Here is a 24,011-nt window from a genome sequence, read left to right on the forward strand (position 1 = left end):
GTCACAGGGGCAGCCCCACTTTCCTGGGGAGAAGAAAGCAATGTGTCCATGGAGATGTCCCAGCTGTCACACGTAACTCACCACACCTGGGAAGCACCAGAGTGACCACGTGTGCAGGTCAGTGTCCCTGTTGGTGTCCATTGCTGCTGGCTCTGCAGCAGGAAAGGGGTTACAGCACACAGCCCTCCTCTGTCTCTTTGATGATGATATGGCTTTCTAATAGCACTTTCTCCTTCAATACTTTTAAATGTTTTTTCTTTTTTTCACTCTTTTGTATGTTTAATATGGAGTAAAAAGATTTTTGATGGTGATGATTGATATATGACTGATCAGTTTAGATCATTATACTAGAAACCCCCAACCTTCTTTGATCGCTTAATACTACAACAAGATCACATGAACCATTTTCTTTTGATAAGCCTATTTATGCCATTAAAATTAATACAACTGGTTTTGGGAGTCTGCTTAAATATAAGTACTGAGAAGCATGACTGTTTTATAGGTAAATTTTATTTTTTGAAAAAATACTGTGTAGTAGTTTTTCATGTCCTTCCAATTTTTGTATATGTGCTGGGCAGAGTTTATTGAAAAATGGAAACACTGTTTTTGGATATTTTTGCAAAGAAATTTCCTTTGGGTGTTTCTGGTAGAAAATTAATGGACTTGAATTTTTTCCCAGCTCTAATGTATTCACGCTGTTACAATTCTGACTTGCAATTCAATATACATTACTCCGAGTTATTCTCCATTGCTTTGCTACAAAATTCCTTTAGAGGAAAAAGCATTATTTTTAATTGGTTAATTTATTCCTCCTTCTTAGATGGTATTGATTAATGAACTTTATTTGAAAAAAAAAATGAAGTAATAGAATCCCTGTGTCCTACCTCTTTCTCCCTTTTGTTGCTTTTAAGTCAGCACAGGTAGAAGAAATTTTAATGAAACACCTTTGGACTCACACCTCAGTATTACTTACTTTCCTTAACTATATGCAATATCAAGTGAGAAAAACTACATGGCATGTGTACAAACAGAAAAGTGAAAGGTCCACAACATGTACAGCAGAAAGAGAACAAAGAAGTTGGTGCTTGTTCTGTTGAAATGCAGTCCATATTCTGTCACCTGTTCTCTGGCTGAATATGCAAATAGATTTTGCTATTTGAGAATTCTTTTTTTTCTTTTTATTAGTATTACTTATGAAGTGAAGTAATGCAGAGCGGCTAAAATCACCAGCATGATCTAAAGGTGCTTAAGGCCAGGTCCCACACTGCACTGTGTAGTCAATTATTCATGGCTTCCCACAAAAATTATATTCAGTCATCAGATCCTCTGACTAAGGTAAGAGGAGCAGGCCTTAAAACTATCTTGTTATGTTGACAAGGAAAATAGTCTCTTTTTTTTGACAGATGTAGTTGAAAATTGCTCACATCAGAATTCTAGACCTCTTGATGTCCTACGAGACCTGGATAAGGTAACATATATACATGATTCATGAACATATATTGACTGGGATGCCTGCTTATTACTGTACAAGCTGGATATTTACCTTTTAAAATTCTGATTTGTGGGATGCACTCAGGTCTCTGAGCAGGCTAGTGAAGCAGAGTTCATGTCACATATGCAAAGCATTTCTTGTGCAATAACACTGTAGGTTTCACAACAGCAGCATAGCTTTTTTGCTTTGGTTAATATATGTTTTGTCTCACATAATCAAATAGCCTTCACCAGTCCTGTGAACTTCTGCAGTCTATAGCATGGAGGTATGAACACTCTGCCTCACCTCTCACGTGGATATCACATCCTGGAAAAATATTCACTTTGACCTGAAAGACTTTGAGACAAACATAGTTAGACGCTGGGGACAAGAACTAAAAAACCTATCTATCTAGGCTTTTTCTAGGTTTATCCTAAGGTGGGGCTAGCCATGTGTCCCTAAAGATATCCGGAGGCATCTTTGTCTTGACAGAGCTGAGTTATTCCATGTCCACCTTAGTGCTCACATCCAGGGAGACTGCCTACAAGACATTCTTTGGCATCTTGAGATCATTCTCACAGGGACAATGCTCCAAAAAAACCAGATAATTTCTTTTAAAATCATTAAGGAGTTATTGTGTCTCTTTTTTTTTGTAATGAACAGATAGCTAAGCCACTGTTAGAGGTGTGAATTCAGATTTAATTCCATCCCATTCCTTAAACACACTAACCCACAGCTCAAAATATCTGTCAGTAGAATAAGCCTGAAGAAAGTAATTGTGCTGGCACTCACCATCTCCCCTGTTTAAATGATGCAGAAAATAGTTTAAGGCTCGATTTAGAGGAAGCACATGGGTTAAGGTGCTCACCTAAAATAAGCAAGACCTGAAATATGCTCCCTATATTAACCACTGTCTGTAGCAGTGTTTGGATAAATTATGTACAGTGCTACAAGTGGCAGCTGGATCCCTCCAAAAGAGAGAACTGACCACCCAGTTGTCCATACCACTGGCCCAGAAAGTAGAGTTACATTTTGACACACATACCTGTGTGTCCATGGACTATTAGGCACTTTTTTTTCCTCCTTTGCCAACTGCCATAGATTTAAGCAACATGCAGTCACTGCAGCAGGATTCGCAATGAAAGACTGGCATGGAAGTGTCTGGAAAGGACATAGATGTATAAGTCCTTGTTCGTGCATCTGCCTCTGAAAGGCACTAAGGGCAGTCAGTGGCTGCAGCTTTGTGGTGGGTGCTGGGGAAGGGAACTTCATGTAGACCAGGGGTAGTTACATTTCTACTCCTACGATTATACAGTCCTAAAATTACATTTGGCCCTTTGAAGGCAACCACGAGGCTGATGTGGCCCCCAGTGAAAATGAGTTTGATGCCCCTGATGTAGACATTCAGGTAAGGATCAATGAGATTGCTGGTTGATTCAGGATGCCATTTTATCTGGATCATAAGGGATTAGGCAGAATGGATATTTCTACTAAATCTCCTCCATACTTTCAAAAAGATTGAGAAGATCAGAAAAAAAAGCCCCAAAACAAAAAACAAAACAAAAACACAACCCACCCCCCCCCAAACCAAAAAAACCCAAACAAACAGAAAAACCAAACTATAAACCTATAAACTAATTTGTATGCAATCAATTAAATTAAGATGAACAGTTGAAAAGAAGGGGATACCAGGTGATGGTGATAAGGTTCTCAAAAATCAGTAGGACAATTTCTCCCTGTCTTTTTACATCTGGTGTGAGATAATTCTTCCTTCCCCAGAAGACCAGTGAATATTCACTGACTATTTCTTGAGGAATGGGGAGCATTTGCACATAGGTAGGAATTATCTCTACTGTGAACCCAGTCAGAAAAGTTAAAATGTGAAACACCTGGCTAGGTCACTTAATCTGTGTCCCTCCAGATGCAGGGCTCTTCTCTTTGGCTAGGTCTGTCTTATAGCATCTAAGAACAGGAGGACACCCCGTCTACATCATTCCTTGGTTTTTATGAGAGAGAAACCCGGCTGACAGGCTAAAGGAAAACAGTGGTGATTTCCAACATATTCCCCTATCTGGGTTACAGAGATGGCAGAACTAGAGTGCATGTAAATGTATAGAGCCTTTTAGGACATTTCTGAGTTATTTTTAGTTAAATAAGCTGAAATTCTGCCTGTTTTCAATAAGAATAGAAGCTGTCCTTCTGGAAAACAGATTCTGCATTTGATTTCCTTTATTGTTTCATCTGCTAGCCTTAATTTGCGTGTGATTGCATGTGACAGCGCTGGGGCTGAGGAGAAAAGAATGAGAGTATATAACCAGGAGAATGAAGACTTGTAGGGCAGTCTTGCTTTTTTAAAAAGTTCCAGACTTGTGGAAGTTCTGCAGTTTCTTCTATTTACAGTGTGAAGCCAGTAACCTTTTCTCATCAGGAGGACAATTCTTGAGAAACTTTATCTAAGTGAAGTGTGATTTATTGAAAAAGTATATATTTCAGAAGGGATTTACTCACTAAAAAAGCTCCTCAGGGACTCCAGAGTAGTGTCATCTAACAGGACACTTCCATACCTTTCTTGTGCCTCTTAAAGCTTTCATTGATCTCAGGTAAGTCAGTTTTCCCCCAACCTCTTGGTAACCTTAGACACTTTGAAAATGACAGTATTTTTATATTGACTATTCCCTGCTATTCACCTCTTATGTGTAGTCCCCAACAATGCCTTCATGTGAAAACGTGCTGATGTGACAATGCATAGATCTCTAGGAAAAAAATTAAATATTCTTATTGACTGGTCTCCCAGCAGCCCAGGTGCACATAGCTCATAACTTTTATTTACAGTGGAATTTCTTTTTTGTTTTAACTGGGTTAATTCCTTGTGATTGATTAGCACTTTTTAACATTAGAATAAGGTGAACATACGCCCAGTTTTCTTCTCAATCATCATTGTTGTCTTCTCTTCCTTTTTTTTTCTGGGACAGTTTTAATTCAGCTGAATTTGCTTTTTCCCCATTTGTTACTGATAGACTGCTTTTTAGTGTGCTGACTGTAAAAATTATTTTGGAAAACTGCCTAGTTTCTCTCTAGAGCCTGATGGTAAGCCTTCAAAGTAAGATTAACAATTTTTTGTTCATTTATTTATTTATAAACAGTGTCTTTAAGAAGGGGAGATGTGTCTTTTATTAAATAGACCCTGAATTTCTAGTTCAAGTCTTCTAAAGATGCAGGCTTGTTGCATCTTTTATTCAATAGAAACAGAACTTTCCCATTAGCTCCGGAGACATCATCTGTTAGAGAATGCAAGAATCAGCAAAGCTGCAGTCAGTTAATGTTTTTTCATTGCTGGTCTTATTAATTGATTATTGATTTTATATTTCATGAATAAATGCAGATTAATCTGGAAAAGTTCTATGGATTATCCATCATCACAAGGATTGGATGTACTGTGGAAATGTACTCTGGAGACAGTGTAAGAAACGTTTCCTGATTGTTACTACCATTCATCTACTGTCAAACTCAGCAAATGTATCTCATGAAAGTCTTTAAATGTCTGATCTCAGTCTCATTATAGTTAATAACAGCTTATCCTGATAGCTACAGAAAAAGGATTGAGGTTTGAAGTTGTGCTAGTCTGACACAGAGCAAAGTCTTATTTTTGATTCAGATCTCTGAAATGCAGCTGATGAGGGTTTGCAAGGTCATCTGTAGTTGCAGGTATTTAGCTTGTCTATTTAGAAGCCTTGGAGTTGCCTGCCAATGTGAGTAAGTGATGCCCTGATGTCTCTCTGAGTCAGGGAAAATATATTCTTTGCGGGCAGTGCCTCAGGGATACCACTTACATTTTGGGGCATGGGTGGCAGGATTCAGTTTGAGTTGCTGATATTTCAACATCTGCATTTAGGCATATGAATGTGATCAGCAGAATCAGAAATAAAACATCAATCTTCTATCTCCTAGTTATATCTCAGTTAAAACACCAAAGCTAGTGTGATGTTTATTACCTTCTTCCTTTTTTGTAGAATCCAAAGTACACAATGTTACAAACACAGTCTTGTTTAAAAGATTAAATCACTTATTTTAGCTTTAAGTTACTGATATTTTCTTCACCTTCATCTCCAGTATAATGAAACGACTGTATCGTACAGGAAAAGATTGTCATAATGGAATGGTTTACATGTTTTAAAGCAGCCCTGCAAGTCTTTTAGAATTGCCAGAGAAAATGAAATACAAAGCTAATATACGGGCATAACCCAGTGGCTGCAGAAATCAGTGGACATGCTGGTAGCATGCTTTTCACCAGAAAGAAAGTTCTGCTTTAGGAAACTATAAAACCAAATAAGCAAAAAATTTGGAAATGCTTCTGAGAATTGCAAGGAAGGAAGATAAAATGTAGTGTATTAAAAGTGAAGCTATAAGCAGTGCAAGCTCATTGTTTTTCTTTGCAAAAGTAAGGTGAAAAAATAAATAGATATTAAAGATGGATAATGTAATTCTGAGCTCTAAATCAGACCTGCCAGTGAACTGTTTTCTGAAATTTTTTAGAAGATGATGATGATTTGTTGAAAAAATATTTTTTTAAGTAGAAAACTGTCAAATCCAAACTTTCTATCAGCAGAAAAACATTTAAAAGTTAAAAATATCACATGTACTTTAGGCAGTTTTGCAAGGTATTTGGTTTCCTAGTTTTTTTGTCATTCTAAATATAAGCACCTTGGAGTAACTGCAAACAACCAAACTGGTATGAAATAAATTTGAAGTAGTTGAAAGGAAAATTTTTGTTTGGTCCACATACCAATTTTTGACTCATAAACACATATGCAGTTTTGTGTTTTCAGACTGAGTTTGACTAAAAAATTTGCAGTGCCTTGAAGATTCTGAGAAGTAGAAAAAAATGTTTTCAGTCCTGCTTAAAACAACACTATGTGGGCTATTTGTGTACTAATATATATTACCTTAATCCTAGCCGACAAAATTAAACTGTTCCTTTTCTTTTATTTAGACTGTGATATTTATTAAAAAGGTGATAAAGACAAGGTTATGAAACTTGAATAGAAGTATATGTTTTACAGTAAGTATTATTGAGCCTCAAAGAAGTAATAATATCTTTATTTCTTGTACTGTCTGGGAGAGAATGAAAGATTTTACAATTATTTTGACCATCATGCTTAATTGAAATCAGAATGTGTACATCTTCTGTAAGAATAAAACAGATGGGGGTACTACAATATAGCTGCAATTTTGTCCATGTTAATTCCTCTTTATAAGCCTGAATCTCCACCTCATTACCTAACAGTAATGAATTCATGCCACACAAGGTTCAGCTAAGGGAAACAATAAAGAAATAAATGCACAAACTAAAGCAGTGATGAAATTATTATTTGAAGAAAAAGCTTACATGATTCACTGTGTCAGTAAAGGCACAGGAATAATTGGTTGTATGGATCACCGCTCTTGCTGTGATGTATCAGAAATCACTGGATCAATCTCATACACACACATCCCTGGTGTGACCGTGACTAGGAGAACAATTGCTATCCTGAAAAAAGCCCTGAGAACACTTGTCTCGATCCACTGACAGTCTCATAAATAAAGCCATGTCTTCAAAACACGTGGATGAAAATCTTTCATTTTCAACCATGTTCAGCTATCTCTCTTAGCATATCAAATCTCTACAATTCTGTTAACTTTAGCAATGCAGGCCATAGTTATGGTGGATACTAAAAAATGAAAATATTGTAAAGACAAAAAGCATGTGAGATACATCATAAGTGGGTGGGACTGACCTTAGTGGTGGCCGTCTTTTAATTTCATTGATGCCAGTAACCTCCTGATTTAGGCACCAGGCTAGGTACTGAAGTTAGAACGATAAATCCAGACTTGGTCTTCTTAACTTAGATGCTAAACGTGAAGGTTGTAAATATGAACTGACATCCCAAGCCTGCTGGAATGCATCTGGAGTTTGCATGTGGGAATATGCTGCTTTAGCTCCTAAAGAAAAAGAGCTGAGAATGACACTTCAAGTGTTGTTCAATATCAGGGCACAACATAGACAAATATTCCTATTCTCACCAGAGCCATTACCTTCTACCTTACACAGCACTATCAAAACCACTGGGCTGACAGGGGACTCTTTGGTCTTCTAAAGTTACAAGATTTGCATTGGGAATGCTTAACTATAATTTGCTTTTACAAATCTCAGGTCTGTTAGAAACTGGAGTTGAAAAGATGGTTCCACGTGCCTGCAAATAGGAAAAGAAATGGCTCAGAACAAGTAGAAGGGGTTAGTTTTCACTAAAAGTCATGGCAAGGTGCTCACTCCCTTTCACAGCTCTCCCATGAACTGGAAGAAACAGTTTTTGTCTAAAAGTAATCTGAGAAAGGAAGCTGAGTGCTTTTTTACAATAGCCATTTAGTCAAAGCAGCAGAAGTTGGTCAAATCATTAATACTCATGAATTTTTTGAAAGACCAGTGACTGACTCATTAGTAAGTTATGTGGCATTTCTGTGAGCTTGTGCTAGACTTTACTTACCAGAGGTGTAGAACAGCATTACAAATATTAGCTGAGACTGTGATTTACATTTTTATTATACTCCTCTCCACCTATGTCCCAACTGGAGCTCCAATCTAGTGAGTGTGTAATGTAAAAAGATCAATCAGCTAAACACAATTTAAATTTAACACTGTTCCTTCCAGGCTCCGTAAATATCTATAGATTCAAAAGGTCATAGAAGAGTTGTTTAAGACGTAAATTACAACAACAAATCTCAGATCTGTTAGAAACTGGAGTTTATTATTTATTATTAAACATTGATTATTTGCTATTATTATTCATTAATATTATTATTAAACATAATTTATCTAGTGGCTATTTTAGCATAATTTTAAAAATATTTATAGTAGGCTTGATATTAGGGGTACAGAGAAACCTAAAGTATTTTCTGAGTCATTGTTTGCTTTATTTTGTGTAAAAGACTGTAATGCAAGTATTATGTACCATCTAAGTGATAGTAAAGACTGGCAGTAAAAGTCATTGCAGTGTTTAAAAACTAGCAATTAGTTAAACAAGTGATTTTTGTTTTGTTTTTAACAAGCACATGATAAACAAGGGAGCAATGAAAGAGGTTCATGAGACAGAAGGTAAGAGCTAAAATGAATGATCAGTCAAGCCCGTCAAAAATTTATGTAGTATGTTTCTCTTTTGCTGCTGCTATTTATGTTCCAATTCAGAAATAAAGGGGATTTGTCTCTCTCTCCGCGCCCCACCCCCTGCAAACTAGAGTAGAACACATAGGTTGTTATATTGCCCCATGTTTAACGGCTGCACAGAAAACCCAAGAGTTGATTTTTATGATACCTCATTAATTTTAATGTAGAAAACATCTTTATCTCTCTAGCAGTAAAGTCAGCCCCTTTTTTTGCCACATTCACTCGGGTCTGTGTCAGTCATTTCCTATGAAGGTCAGGATGCATTTTAAATTCATTGCTATCACGCACAGACACTTGAAGTACTACAGGAGTCCCACAATCTTACAAGGTGGGCACACTAGTGTGCTGTATACCAACGTGGATTTGGAGACGAGTGGCTGACTTTTAGTTCACAATCATTGTATCTTTTTCTGATTTACATTCAGCTCTTGTACACACTTTCTGCAGAAGCACTACATAATTTAGTGTAGGGAAGAAAACATGAGGCAGCTCTATATGTGGTAAAAACCTGGTTGGTGTGTGTTTTTTTTCCTCCACCTAGAAGAGGATAGGGAGGCAGAGGGAATGTCATAGAAACATGATTATGTCTTGCCATTCATTTGATTTTTTTTCTCATCATGAATATGTTCTTTCCTTACGACCCCTGCAAAACGGCATTGCTATTAGATGGTAAGTGAACAAATCTCTCTAAAAATATAAGCCTATCAAATTGTTTAGCAATGAGTGCATGTAGACATCAGGCAAAAACACGAGGATGAAAGAATTTCAATACAGAATGGGAAAGTATTAAAATAATCTGTGGATTGACTGGAAAAGAAAAGCCTGATTAAATTTTCTTGATAGCTTCTGAGTCAGAAAAGAAACCAGACGTCCCTGTGTCTGTATTTATTACTGGAACCTCTGTTCATTCTTCCTGGCTACTGTAATAGAGGGGGAATATTCTCTCCTCTTGGGAACTGAGAGGCTCAGACTAGAAGATATTGTCACTATTCTGCTATTGAGTTTGAATTTCTGTTTTTAAAGAGAGAATGGGAAAAGTGCTCTCAACCTTTGCCCAAAACTAAAAATAAACCTGCTAACTATTTTACCCCTCTTTGCAGGGATTAGAAGCACCAAAATACCATAAAAGAGGCAGTTTTTAGCACTCTGAAGTTCAGGCCAAACAGTGTTAAGGAAGACCAAGGGGTATCTAAACCTGATTCCTAAAAGAAAAAGAAGTGGAAGCATTCAGATAAGTGTCCACGTTATCTTTTTTATTTTAATTACAACAACCTTTTAAAGGTTCACTCCTCTTGAATTTCCATTAAACATAGTTTAACAGCCATCTAAAACTTTGTCTGCTAATATATGATGTTTTTTCCTTTAATTTTTATGGTTTCACCAAACCTTTGGCACTACCCAAAACTGGATGAATAGAGGATGGATGAGACATAAAATCTTACATTTCAGTTTTAAAAAGTTTTTATTGAAGGTGATGGTAAAGGAAATGGGAAAACTAATAAATTATCTAGATAACTGCTAGAATATTTGCTAAATAGAGACAGAAGTTTCTCGAAAAAAAAGTTACCTGTGGGACAAAAATTAAATTGAAATCTAAGCCACCTAGTGTAGGACTCCAGTCTGTTTCCTTTAGGCATGTGCAATGCGGATGACTAATTTGAGGCTGATGCTCTCCATCTGGTGCATATTAGATATATACTTTACTCATCATTTTTACTAGTCTTAAAATATAAGGCTTTACTAGTCTTAAGCGTAAGACTGTTGCTAGTCTTGAAGTGTAAACATGCCCTTTACATGATAAAAAAGAACTTGCGGTGACTAGTTGAGACATAGGCGAGACCCAACTGTAAACATCTGCATTTGATGAGATTAACCTTTCTTGTCATACCTATTTGCCATGGACCTGTTGCACACAGACTTTAAATCTCTCAGGACTCTGATAGCAGCTGAAAAAGAAGCCATTTTATTATCACTGTAGTGGAGACTAAACCCACCTCTATGTTAGCATTTTTGTCATTATGGCTATGCCAGTTAGGGGATGTGATGTTTAGTGACATTTTTATACTGACAAAACTAGCAACGTAAACAACTGTATTCACAATTTCAACTTTTACGCACATAGTCAGCATTAAATGCATTGGCAATATATCACTTGCTGGTAAGAGATGCATCTCTGCTAGGAGGAATTTCCAATTCATTGAGACGCCTCTTATAATGGAAACAAGAGTTAAGAGTGGGAGAGGATAATGCTTTCTCTAAAATGCAGTTTGTCATGATTGTTTTGTCCTGGAGTTGACCACCTTAAAATTTTCTGTCTAATGCTTTTTTATTTCTCTTTGCTGAAGGAAAATAAAACAAGACAAGACATATTGACAAGGCTTGGAAGCAATGTGAACAAAATACACAGGGAAGAATATCCTTCTGGAAAAGTTTTTCAGAAAAGCATTCAATTTATCAACTACTTCTTAAAAGAAAGCATGTAAGACTAGAAAAATATTGAAATAGTCCTATGGTTATGGAAAAAAAATCAGAAATCTGATTTTCTCTCCTAACACTGAGCTAGTCTCAGGTTTTCAAATGTTGCTGTAATTTAATTATGGTAGGATTGAATTCATGGCATGTCAGGATTTCAGATTCTTAAAATGTAGGGATCCACCAAATCACAGAATCACAGTATGTCAGGGATTGGAAGGGACCTCAAAAGATCATCTAGTCCAATCCCCCTGCCAGAGCAGGAACACCTAGATGAGGTTACACAGGAAGGCGTCCAGGCGGGTTTTGAATGTCTCCAGAGAAGGAGAATCCACAACCTCCCTGGGCAGCCTGAATCCTGAATAAAGTGAATAGAGCCAGCTCTGAACTTTTCCATTGATATTTGCTGTTACCATAAGAAGATGCTAAATGCTCTGGGACTGTTCTGTAACACTGAGGCCAGTTGCACAGAAGAGTTCCATGTCCACGCTTATAAGCTCTCTTACGCTATAAAACAAATGGCTGCATGAAAACTGCCTGTCAGATATAGTCTCCAACACTGGATTTGTGCCTTTAGCTGTGTGTACAGCACTTGCTGACTTGAACCAACACCATGTCAGGGAACATGTCTAAACAGTAAAGCCATCTAGGTACCAGTATCCAGCATGGAGCTCGTTGCTTTTTACCTAGCACTTTTCAAATATATGTAACTATCATGAGAAGGATGTCACATGAAGTTATGTTTTTGGACTTGGAGATCTTGCAAACAGCCATAATGTTAACTCTTTCGTATCTGTACAGACAGTAACACTGTAACAGCTGCAGACAGCTGTGTGCCTAAATAGACAATATACAGGTCATCTTCCTTGTAGTCCCAAGCATGCAGAATTTCAGGGTTTTTTTCTTCAAAATGTTGGATGTGAGAGAAGCTAGAGATAATTAGATGTAAATCCCAGTATGTGTTATGAAATCACAAGTTAATGTGCCACAAGAAAAAAGTTAGATAAATGAAAGTGTAAAAGCAATTGCAAGTGAATGGAATATGATCTGCCAGCACTTTGCTGATACGCTAAGGCAGTGTCTTGCCTTTTGTGCCCAATGACGTGGAAATTTTAGCAGTTAAAATAATCCAAATTTTCACTTTCTTGTCTTACAAACAAACAAAACCAAATAACTTTCATACATATGAAACAGTAGTTATATTTTTCTGTTGACATAGAAGAAGGACTGCAATGTAATGTCTTATCTTTTTTCCAAAACATCCTTTTATTCTCTGGAAGCATGAATTATTCTTTCTCTGTATAATTTTTTGAGTTCTGGTTGATGTTGTAATAGGTAAAGTTCTAGTGAACTTTATGGATATGGAAATGTATAATGTTCTAGTGAATAAAGAGTCCAGTGTTTCTGAAATAGTTTGTGTATAAGCTGCTTCTACTTTAAGGATAATATCGGGTTGCTGGCCACATGAGTTTTTTTTTTTTGGGCGGAAACACCTTGTGATAGGGGATTAAATATAGCTTGTTAAAATCAGAGGTAGTTCTGGATATTTCTGTGGATGGCTGTCATTTGAGCACTAGGAAAAACATCTAGAGGCAGAAGAACAGGACAGAGATACTGGCATAGAAACTGCAGAGACTCATTAAGACACAGAAGAAATGGAAGAGGTGATGAACAAACAAGTTTTATACTAGGAAATGATGACGGAGAGGAGAAAGAGAACTGCTTAACATGACAATCCAAGGTCAAAATGGAAGATCTGAGATGGAAAGAAGCTGTTGTTTGAAAGACAAACCATAATTTAGATGAGAAGGATCACTAACAACCTTGAACTTGGAGAATGTGCAAGAGTGCTGGGAAAGGAAAAGGGTAAAAAAATCAAAGTCAGGGATAGTACAGATACGCACATCTCTTATGCTACTAAATAGAAATTGACAGAGCTTCAGGCTTCTCTGTGTGCATCACACCTGTCAAATGTGCATGAAAATGTTAAACTACAGACAGGACAACTAATTCCCTCACTGGGGTTTGAGAGATTATGTACGAGCTTCTTGGGGATATGGCAACGGTAACGAATAGCACTATATTCAACATCTACACGCCCCAAAGCCCAAGTTAGTGCTTTAAAGTCTTCCCTTCCCCAAGAAATTAAGGGCAGGTGTGAGTGTGCATTTGGCTGCCCTCCCAGCAGTATCTATCAGGGAGAGGTCAATGACATGTGTAACCACCTGCTGGCCACTTATTCCTCCATCTAACCAGGCTCTGCTTTTCCTGTAAACTCACAGCTCGGAGGGGTACAGTTGATTGCCTTTCCTTCTGTTCAGTTCCTCTTCTTTGATTTACAACAGTCTCCCACACCCTTTTCATAGGTCCTTTTCTAACTTCACTGATAAGGGATTTCTCTGTGTCCAATTAGTAAGGCTAGTGTATCATGCTGGAACTAGATAATTAAAAGAACGAAAAGAGGCAGAATGACCTTGATTTGCAAACCTCCATGGGCAATTTAGAAAACTTTGAAGAATTCAAGAAACTGTATTAATGTTATTGTTTTATCCCTCGTTCATCAGAAACAGGGTGATTGTTCTTACATAACTTCAATGCCTCTCTAAAATAAAGAAAAAGGTGGGGGTTTTTTTTAACTGTCCTTTTGACAATTATACATTTCTAGGATAAAAATGCACTTTTCAAGTTTCCAAACGAGGGGCTGACTTTACTGCTTAAAAGCATATTATTTGTTTTGAAGAGACAGCAGGTATTACATTTTGCCTGTTAGCCAAAACACTATGAGTGGCACCATTCTTATGGTAAATCCAGAGCAATGGAAACTACAAAAAGCAGGAAAACCCATGCCTCATTTTATCTTGCCTGCTCTCACAGGTTGCAATTAGAAGGAGCAAGAGAGAGATGTGCTACCTGGGGTAAAATAAACTTTGTGCTACAGCACATATTTGGCTCTTCTATTTATACAATTATAATAAAGAGGTATTTGTGCCTTTAGTAAAGAACAACAGTCTGAATATGAAATCTGCCAAAATGGGAGGTGTAACTTTTAGGCTGGAAATGCCTCTTTCCTGGCTGTAACATCTAAAAAAGAGAGATTCAGTTTGGTTATTTAGGCTTCAGCTATAATTGGAAGAGGGAGAAAGGCAGAGCTATCCAGAGCTATCCAACAGCTCACACCAAAAAAGAGATGTCGGGGAAAAGCTCTCTAGATGTGCATTTCTCTCTGCCTGGCTGCTTGTCTCTCCTTTGGTCATAAATGTCGTCCAGATGGCTAGCTTAGACTAGATGCTTAATTTTTATCTGGTTGTCTAAAGATAGGGAAGATAAAATCCACCAGAAAACTAGGCTGATATACCACCGAAGACACAACCTTGGCTTTTGATGCCTTGATTTTCCAGTAGTATTGGATTCCAGGTATCATGTTGTGCTTTATTTGCTGGGCCAATTTATTTTTCTTTCCTCTGTGTATGTGTCTCTGTGTATGTAAGTTTTCATGTATGTATGTTCATGGGATGAAATCTGCTCAGAAAACTATTTCTATATGGATTGAAAACAGATACATGTAAACATAAATATTTCTCTTCTCAAAAAACAACCAAAAGACCAGTCCCTGTGTTTTTATTCAGGAACTGCCTGGTATATGAAGGCATTCCCATTGCAGCTGCAGAGGAATGGAATTTATCCACTTCCAGATAAAGCACTTAGCTCACAAAATGGAATACTTTTATGCTCTTAATTTCTTATAAAGGCCCCTGAAAATAGATAGGGTGCTAAAATGTGATTCCAAAAATCAGCATTAAAATATTCCTGGCTCTGTTTAGATGTCCCCATATGCATATATCTAGAGGCTGAAGCCAAAAGATTTTTCAAAAAGCTTTTCTCTAAATATTTCAACAAATAACCCTGTCATCATTAAAATGATAAGTTTCACTGCCCAGAAATAAGAAGGACTTTCAGTCATGTGTCTCATCTCTGGGGTTTTGTTTTCTTTATGTCTGATGTGCTTTTTCACATTTGCTTATTTCCAAGACATATCATGAAGTCTGGACATCAGGGTTTTGTTGTGGTGTTCAGGCATAGTGTGAATCCCAGATTTTTAGCACCAAGTGTCACTCCACTACTAGACAAAAGTAACAGCTGATTTCTTACAAACAATGAAGTATCAACATTTTACTGGTAGGCACTGTTTAAGACTCCACTTAAAACACAATGGCAAATATAAAAGTGTGTCCTGAAAACCACTGCTGCTCCTGAATCTTCCCTACAGCTTTCAGATTTTCTTCCCTGTAGGTTAGCACTATTTCTTTTACTGTCACACTCTCTGTGCAGTTTTTGCTGTTTTTGAAATAAACCTTCCCATTCACAATCTGTCTATTATTGGCACTTAATTATTAAACCCCTCCACAATTAAGTCATTCCAGTGTCTTGAGAATTTATTAGCTAGGAATTAACTCTTTGTTCACACATTTGCTATCTATGTCACAGTCCCCAGAGATTTTCTTCACAGATCTTGTTATTCTGTAATGCTAATTGGTGCCAGTGGAGGATACTTAAATGCCAAGCTATTTTCAGTTGATCTACAGCTATTTCACTAATGAACTTGTACCATAAGCAGAATAAAGCTAGTGCTCTGGCAGAAATGTATGTATTTGGATTTCTTACAAATGCTTCTGTTGAACTGGCAAAAAGGTACACTTACTCATAAAATGCATGAACTAATTTCAGCTGGCCAATCAACATCTGCTATAGAGATAAATGTGAGCCAAAATTTCTTGTTCTAACACTCAGTATTTGGCCCAGAAAGGATGATTATTTAAACTTTTCATGGCTGGGTCCCAAATATAGTCTCATAGCCAGCTAAACCAGGTTCCAAAAAGGTAGGCCATATTCCATATCCTGCTGGAAGGATACTTGTTAAAGGCTGAGTTTCCTTTAAGTAAGTTCTACCTTTCAGTTCTTTTGCATTTTTTAAAACCTGAATTCTCATTTGTAGTATAGTAGCACTTTCAAGAGTTAATAAATGGAATTGTGGCTATTACAAATTCTTTTTTAACTGAATACTCAAGTAGTCAGATTCTTTGCTGACATTTGGGTATAGCTCTTTGTAGAAGCTATGCATATGAAAAGTTTGATAATAAAAAATTCTAACAAAAAATAACATTTGAATAAATAAAAAGTTTTCGGGGAGATATCGATTTCAACATTCATGTTCAAAATATTAACATTTCAGAAGAAAAGCTCAAAGCTGATGTCTTTTTTTCAGTATTTTTCCTTTTGTCGCAATTTTAAAACTTTCCAATTTCATGACAAAGGCCTGTATCAAAATACTGGCATTTTCTGAGGATTCAGATTCAGTGTTCTGAGCTGCTCCTCTATAAACTTTTTCATTTCCTGAGCGTCTCATATTGAAACAATAGTGTAGATGCTGATCTGTTTTTCCTGAGCAAACCAAGAAAGAAAGACATTTCCTCTGGGACACACTGCACTGCCTGCAGTACAATGTCCTGCAGACTGCATTGAATTATCTTTGAAGGTTATTGGTAATATTCTGCTGAATATCAAGAGGTGTCACTGTTGAGCAGTAAAAGACTTCCCCTTTGCTGAGTGAGCTGCCCTTGTGAGGTTTTAATTCTAGCTTTTTTCTTGCAGCTGTAGAAAATGGTTTCCAACCCAACTGCCTATTAAGGCTGAAACAACTTCACTTACTGCTGAAAGCACCCACAGAACACAATAAACAACTTATCCTTGTTACAGTGGTCAAGGGGTAAAAAACATCTGAGGTCTTGCTTCATTCTAACTTCAACATCAAAGCCATATTAAAAAGGGTCAATTTGTAGGTCGTACACACAAGTATAGATGGAATTATTCTTATTGAGCCAAACAAACACATAGATCTGACCTTCAAAGAGCTCTGAAATTGTCTATTTTAGGAATAGTTTGAAGGACACAAAGGAAGTGGGGATTGCATTCCAACCTCTGGGGTGCTGGAAGTCCTGGCCAGGCTGTGGATTAGATCCTCAACATCATGACATTTTGGTGTAACTTTGCCACCATTGGCCTTTACAGACAAATTTCCTTTCTGTCCCTGGAATCTTAGCTAATGCTAGCCAGTCATCACATATTTTGAGATGTCATTTCTAATTTTTAAGGATAAGGCAGCTTCTCCCATAGTCATCATTGTGCCAACACTTAGGTCCTGCAATGTTATCATCTTAAATTTTCTACCCAGAAGCAGATGATGGGAAAAAGTGGAATTTGACTCATCAAGTGTATTCTTCCCTCATTCCCCGACTTGAAAATAAGAGAAATCTCTGCCTTTAGGTTTCCCATAGGAGAAATTTACCAGGACAGGAACCTTGGGATCTCAGGGCCAAAACCATTTTCAAATGCAGATGAAATAGTCAGCATTACAATTCTCACCAAGTGTCGTGGTTTGATTGCAGGGTGACAATAAAACCATGGCAGATGTATTGTTAACCTTCTCTCCCCCCTCTTCTCCCCTTAACCCCTCCCTCTCCCCCCGTCCCACTAGGGACAGGCAACTGGGAGGGAAAGAAGGACCAAGAGAAAAGAGTCAGAAAAATTAAAAATGTTTTACTAATACTACTAATAGAAATGGAGAAAATAATACAAAATATACAAAACCAATCTTGAAAGTCCCGGCAACTGCTCCGGCAGATGTAGGGCCGGCACCCGAAGTCCTGGACTGGACTCTGCAGCCAACTGGAACTGGATTCAGTCTGTCACTGGGCCTCAGTTCGCGGGGACAACTCGCAAGGTCCTCTCCCAATGTCGGCCATAAGGAAAAGGGACGAGATCCTCGTGATCCCCCACTTTTATATGAAGTATGACGTGAATGGGATGGAATACTTTAGTTGGTCAATTTTTCAGTTCACCTCCTGCTTGCACATCTCGTGGGATGCATCATTATCAATGACCTCGCACTCCATTGCTATGTCTACCAAAACATGTACCTAACTTTCAGGAAAACTGCAGTTATTTAGAAGACTTTAGCTGACAGGGAAATTCACTAAAAGAGAAACTTGGTTTTAACAAAACCAGGACACCAAGACTGAATGGATGTTTCTTTGCTTGCTGTCATCTTGGTGCAAAGTCCAACGTAGTTGTTGAACACTTGCTTGTACTTCTCTTTGTTTACTTTAGGCTTAATGTTTTTTAAAGCTCTCATGTTATCTATAACATCTCTTTTATCTGCCATGGTGTAAAATAAAGTTTCTTATTGTTAAATTCAAATGCATGTTCCTTTTTGAAGGGTTTCATTGAAGACTCTCTTAGCCTGAGGTTATTCTATACCAAGTAGCACATGTAGAAGCTTAAACAGGATAGAATCATTATTATTAATTTATTAAAATCAGCTTCTGACTGTTCCATCCTTATTCCCTCTAGATTGACATGGAAACAAAATGAAGTATGTTTATGTGAAAGTATATCGAACCATTGATGTGAGAAAATTTTATCTTGATGGAATATCTTCAAAGGGAAGGAAATCTTCCTCATGGGGGAAAAAAAATGTAAAAGCTTTTTGTTTTTTAATATAGTTTCGACAGAGGACAGAGGTCAAAAGTTTTTCCTGATGTGTATACAGTTATGGAGGCACAAGCTTAGAGCAGAAAGTCTGTGATGAAAGCACAGAGTTTGCTTTAAAATGTTTGCCATCTTTTTGACAGAGTACTTTGTGTCCAACTGAAGAGCTATAATAAATAAGCCTAGAAATACTCAAAAAATATTCAGCCATGGATAAAGGCACACATATCTCCCTGTGAGGAAAAGCTTGGTCCTGTTGATCTAGCAAGGTCTGATCAAACACAAATACTCTTAGAGCTAAAGGGTTACTCTGTGTGAGAGAGCACTTTGACTCTTTTGTGGCTTTGTGGCCCCTGGGATGGTGGGAGATTTCATGGCACACTGACCCTGGAACCTGGAAAAACACTGACAGAGGGAGCAGTAGGGCAAACAACCAGTGTTTCATGACATTGTTGTCCAGTTTTATGAAGGGGGATAAAGTGAGACTATTTCTATAAAAATGTTCCAATTCTGGTTTAAAGCTAACAAAGTTCAGCCTCTGGACTTTTTGTACATGTAAGAAGTAAATGGCAGGGGATTTCAGGGTGTTTTCTCCCCTCTACCCCAACTACTTATTAAAAACGTCTCTCTTTTCTCACTGGTGAGAGACACCTTATGAACTCAACCCCAGGAGTGTGAGAGGGCTCCCCAGATACCCCTACCACCAGTATAGTGCTAGAACTTTACAGTGAGCTACATGGATAACACGGTACTTGCGCAAGCTCCCATGCCTGTGTGGATTTGGTTCCTTCATCCTCTTCTGGGAGATAAGGCACTAAGCTACAACTTCCACAGCAGTTTCTCCATTGAGTGTGCAGGCTGATTTGACCAGCCTGCTTCACAACACAAGCAGCCCCAACCCTCTGTCAAGGTTTAAAACAATAAACCATAGCAGATGCTCCCTGTTGCCCCCTTATCCTCCCCCCACCCTTTGCTTAGATTGGAAAGAAGATAAGGAAGATAATAAGGAAGGGAGACTTCGACTTCAAGTTGGAAGGGTTTTAAAGGTTTTACTAATGCTACTAATAAATGGAGGAAATATACAAAATATACAAAACCAATCTTGAATGCCTGATATGGAGTTGGCGTCACTCCAGCGGTGGCGGATCTAGGAGTTGGCTTGGCTCCAGCAGCTGCAGGGCAGGCACCGGAAGTCGCGGGCGGGACTTCACAGCAAACCAGAAACTGGACTTCAGGGATGCAGGGCCAGAGGCCTATAGATCGCAGGCAGACAGACAGGGTCCTTTCTAAATGCCAGCCATGGTCAAAGAGACACGAGACCCTTGTGATCTCCATCTTATACAGGGGGTATGATGATTATGGGATGGAATACTCTGTTGGTTAGTTTTAGTCACCTGTTCTGTCCATCCCTCTTTGCAAACATCCCCCCCTCAATTATGGGATGTTATCAGAATTCTTAGCTGTCATAGCAATAAATCTAAACATGAGCTTCTTCATCATTCCATTGGTCACTCTTATCGGTTTCGAGCACAGTGTCCGAAAAACATGCAGGCAAAAATTCAGAAAAGTACAGTTACTTAGAGGAACTTAGCTGAAAGGAAAAATTCACTACAAGAGAACTGGTCTTGTTTTTAACAAAACCAGGATACCCTCTGCCCTATAAGTCCAGGGAGGCTGGTGACTTTAACCAACTCCTCTGAGGTGGCTCTTTGGGGCTGGGGCCAGCTGGGCTTTGTCTGCCACCAAGGAAGAGAACTTGCTCAGAGTTTGTCCAGATTTCCTTGAGAAACAGAGACCTTCCTAAACTGCAAACCTTGTAAAGTTCAGTAAGAGACAGACAAGGCTTGGATACAAGCTCATTGAAAACACTAATTAAATCCCAGGACCATTTCCTATATTCTTACATATTTCTCTGCTTAGTCTTGAGTTTTCATGGGATCAAGGACCCTGGGAAGCCTAAAGGGCCACATCACTGAAGTGAGATTGTCTGTCTCTGGTCCCCTTTTATTAATACCAGTAGAACAGGGTTAATGCACTGATCCTGCTTCTCCCACTGGAGTCGGCTTTAAAAATAAATCCAGCATCATTAACATATATTCAAGGATGTTTGGGAGTATTTAAGTTTCATTTTAGATGAAATGACAGCTCCTCTGAAATCACTACTGTAAAGGAGACTGTTGCACCATGTAGGAGTTTATCAAAAGGGAGACTGAAAAATAAGCAACCTTGTAAGTCAAGATGTTTATAAGTACATGTTAAATATAGATTTCCTGAACACAAAGATTGTGCTGAAATGGTCTCGGTTAAAACCAGACTAAGCTAGTGGATATGGATTTAAGTGTCTAATTTGAGGCACCCATTTCTGAAAAATCTTTTCTTGGAGTCTTCTTAATATTGTGACAAAAAAGGTCTTAGGAGATTCTGCATGTGAAAACAGGTTAAGCAATAAATAGAATTAAAACAATTTGCTGCATTCCAATGTATGGATTCATGTCTGTAGTTTGCAGTCTTCTGGTCTCCAGATCTTCCACATGAAGTTGGAACCTAAAGAGTGTGGAGAGAAAAGAACCCATAAAAATGGTTAGTGCGAAGAAATGATCTGCAAGGAAAGATCTGAAGACTTCAATCAGTTTGACTTGTTAAAAAGATATTGGAGAGGCCATTTGCTTACAATGTTTACTGATGACTTTTAGAGACATATGAAAAAACAAACAAACAAACAAGAAAAAGACCAAAACCTGAGATCAAAATGGTGTACTATAGGAAAAGACATACTCAATATATGAAAGCTGAAGCCAAATACATAAAGAAAACAAATATCTAAAGATATTCATAACATTGATATTGATCAAGCACTGCAATATGCTGGTGAAAGAAATATTAGATTCTCCGTGGCCTCAGCTCAAAAACAGATGGCTAGAAAGCATGTTTTAGTCAAACATAACAGTAAGGATGAAAGCAAGGGTAGCTGGGTGAAATTTAATGACCTATGATCTACAAGATATCCAGTTGTTTTTTTTAGCTTTTATAGATACGCAAATTTATAATAAATGGTGAAACATGGATTTCAGAGATATTCCATTGATTTCAATGGACCTTCATGAATGAAGGTTATCAAATAACTTTAATAACAGGACCTTGCTTTATGATTCTCTGTGGTGCTATGGAAAAATGGCAAGGATTTTTGAAAGTCCTTAGGAAAGAGAGGATCCTACAGTTAATTAAAATTTGATGTGAGGTAGGGCCTGAATTTAAAAAGGTATTAAGTAAATTCTGCTACTCTCAAAAGAGTGCAAACTTCTAAAATGTTTGTGGATATAGAAGAGGGTGTAGGGGGCACCTACACATTTTGGAAAATTGCAGCTGTAACATTATACAACTATTTTCACTTTCAGACTATTTTAAGGGAATGTATATCAGAAGTCCTGTGGTCTAGTCCCTTTTTCTGACTCCATAGGCCATAAGCCAAGAACTTCATACCACCGAAAACAACATATATATCCTACGTAACTTGTTATGCCAAGGAATTCAGAAGCTCCACTACAGCTCACAAGCAGATCCAGTGGTTCACAGGCGACTCATTTCTCCATTGAAGGAGAAATCTCTGGATGTTCACCTCTGGATGTGCAGCCACACCCAAAGTGACCCAGAGACACTGAAGTTACATGTGCTGGGACTCATTCTTCCACTGCCTGGCACAGGACAATTGTGTTCTCTGCTTACAAATAACATGAAGGTCAGGAACCGTCATTTGGCTACCTCTGTTATAACTGATCCCAAATTCTCTCAGCTAAGCAAAGGAACACAGAGCACAAGGAATTATTTCTGAAAGTATAAACATACTTTTTAACAGTGAAAGTTAATCTCAGATGCAGTACAGAGGTATGTATCACAGAAAGCATCAAAATACTTGAAACTTGGCTATTGTGTTTTAAATGAGTTGTAATATGGGGGAGATACCTTAAATATCCTCAGGAATTATTCTATTTCATCAAAATAACATACAAACATCAGCCAAATACAGGAGTAAGAAAGTTCTTTATCCAAGACTGAAAAAGAAATGATTGCTTGAACATATAGCTTACATCAGCATTGATGCTGGCATAGACATAGAATAAAATTGTTCTTTCAGTGAAAAAAAATGGGACTTTTCTCATCTCTGAGAATATCTACTACATACATCCCTTCATTGTGATTCCTTTTAAAAAGTTCAATAGAAAGTTTGAGTGTGCCTTCTTCTTTTTAGTCTTTTATTTTTTCCAGTCCGGTAATTCCATTTTCATTTGTTTTTCTTCTAATTAGGAGAGAGATTCTTCTCTTCCCTTCCACTATGTCTTTGAAAGAACTAAGAAAAGGCCTGTTTATTTCTGCTGTGCTAATCCCTTTTTCTTATGGTTGTGCACAATGACTAAAATGATGACAGCATCTGCATGTGGTCTTTGCATATATTTATTTTGACAAGCTCTCAAGAGATGAAATATGGAAATTACCATATTCTACTTTCTTATATGTGATGAGTTTCCAGTTCCAATCCTCTTCTGCACCAAGCTTCAGCTCTTCATTTTGAATAGTAAAACTTCAATCAGTTCTATTTATTTATTTTGTAATGAACAAAAAGTTCTACTCTTGCTTCCCTAGGGCTCTTGTTTGTGGGAAGGGTACAATCACACAACTGTAGGCTGGGAGGGGTCCCAAGGGCACCTTGTATGAACAGCTGAGAACCTCTTCCTGCCAGGCTGTGTTGCTTTAGACACAGGAGTAGGAATTAAATACAGTTTTAGCTGAAAGTGAGTTGCCCTGCCTTTAGTTTAGTGGGAAGAGAGGAGAAGAGAAAATGGGGAAAAAAAAAATGCAAGCATTGAAGTGCAGGGCCCTGGTGGGCTGAACCTTTCTGTACCTTAGACAAGGTCGAAGGGCTCAGCCCTGCTGTCGAATTACTGTATCTTACATGGAGGTTTAAGGTAGGCCAAAGTACCTTGTGTCTGCAGCAGGCTGAGAGCGCATGCACTTAGAGGTATTCAGTTGCTTTGCCAGAACTTACGAAGCTGCAACATATAAGTCTGTCATTCACCACAGTCTTCAAATGCCAGGAAGATCTTGTTAAGGTGTTTCCTAATTCCCTCAAGAACTAGTGTAGAAAACTAGCTACAGTAACCTTCATGACCCCCTTAAATTCCAGCTAAAAGTTTTGAACTGTATGTAATCTAAAATCATCATAGGGAAACTGTCCAACTTCCAGGAGAAAAAATAGCATTGAATAGATTGAGAAGCATTTATGTTTTAATACTACTCTTTAGTATTACCTGTCAAAGACAGAACTGTGAT

This window comes from Caloenas nicobarica, chromosome 3, assembly GCF_036013445.1.
Source record: "Caloenas nicobarica isolate bCalNic1 chromosome 3, bCalNic1.hap1, whole genome shotgun sequence".
Taxonomy (NCBI): domain Eukaryota; kingdom Metazoa; phylum Chordata; class Aves; order Columbiformes; family Columbidae; genus Caloenas; species Caloenas nicobarica.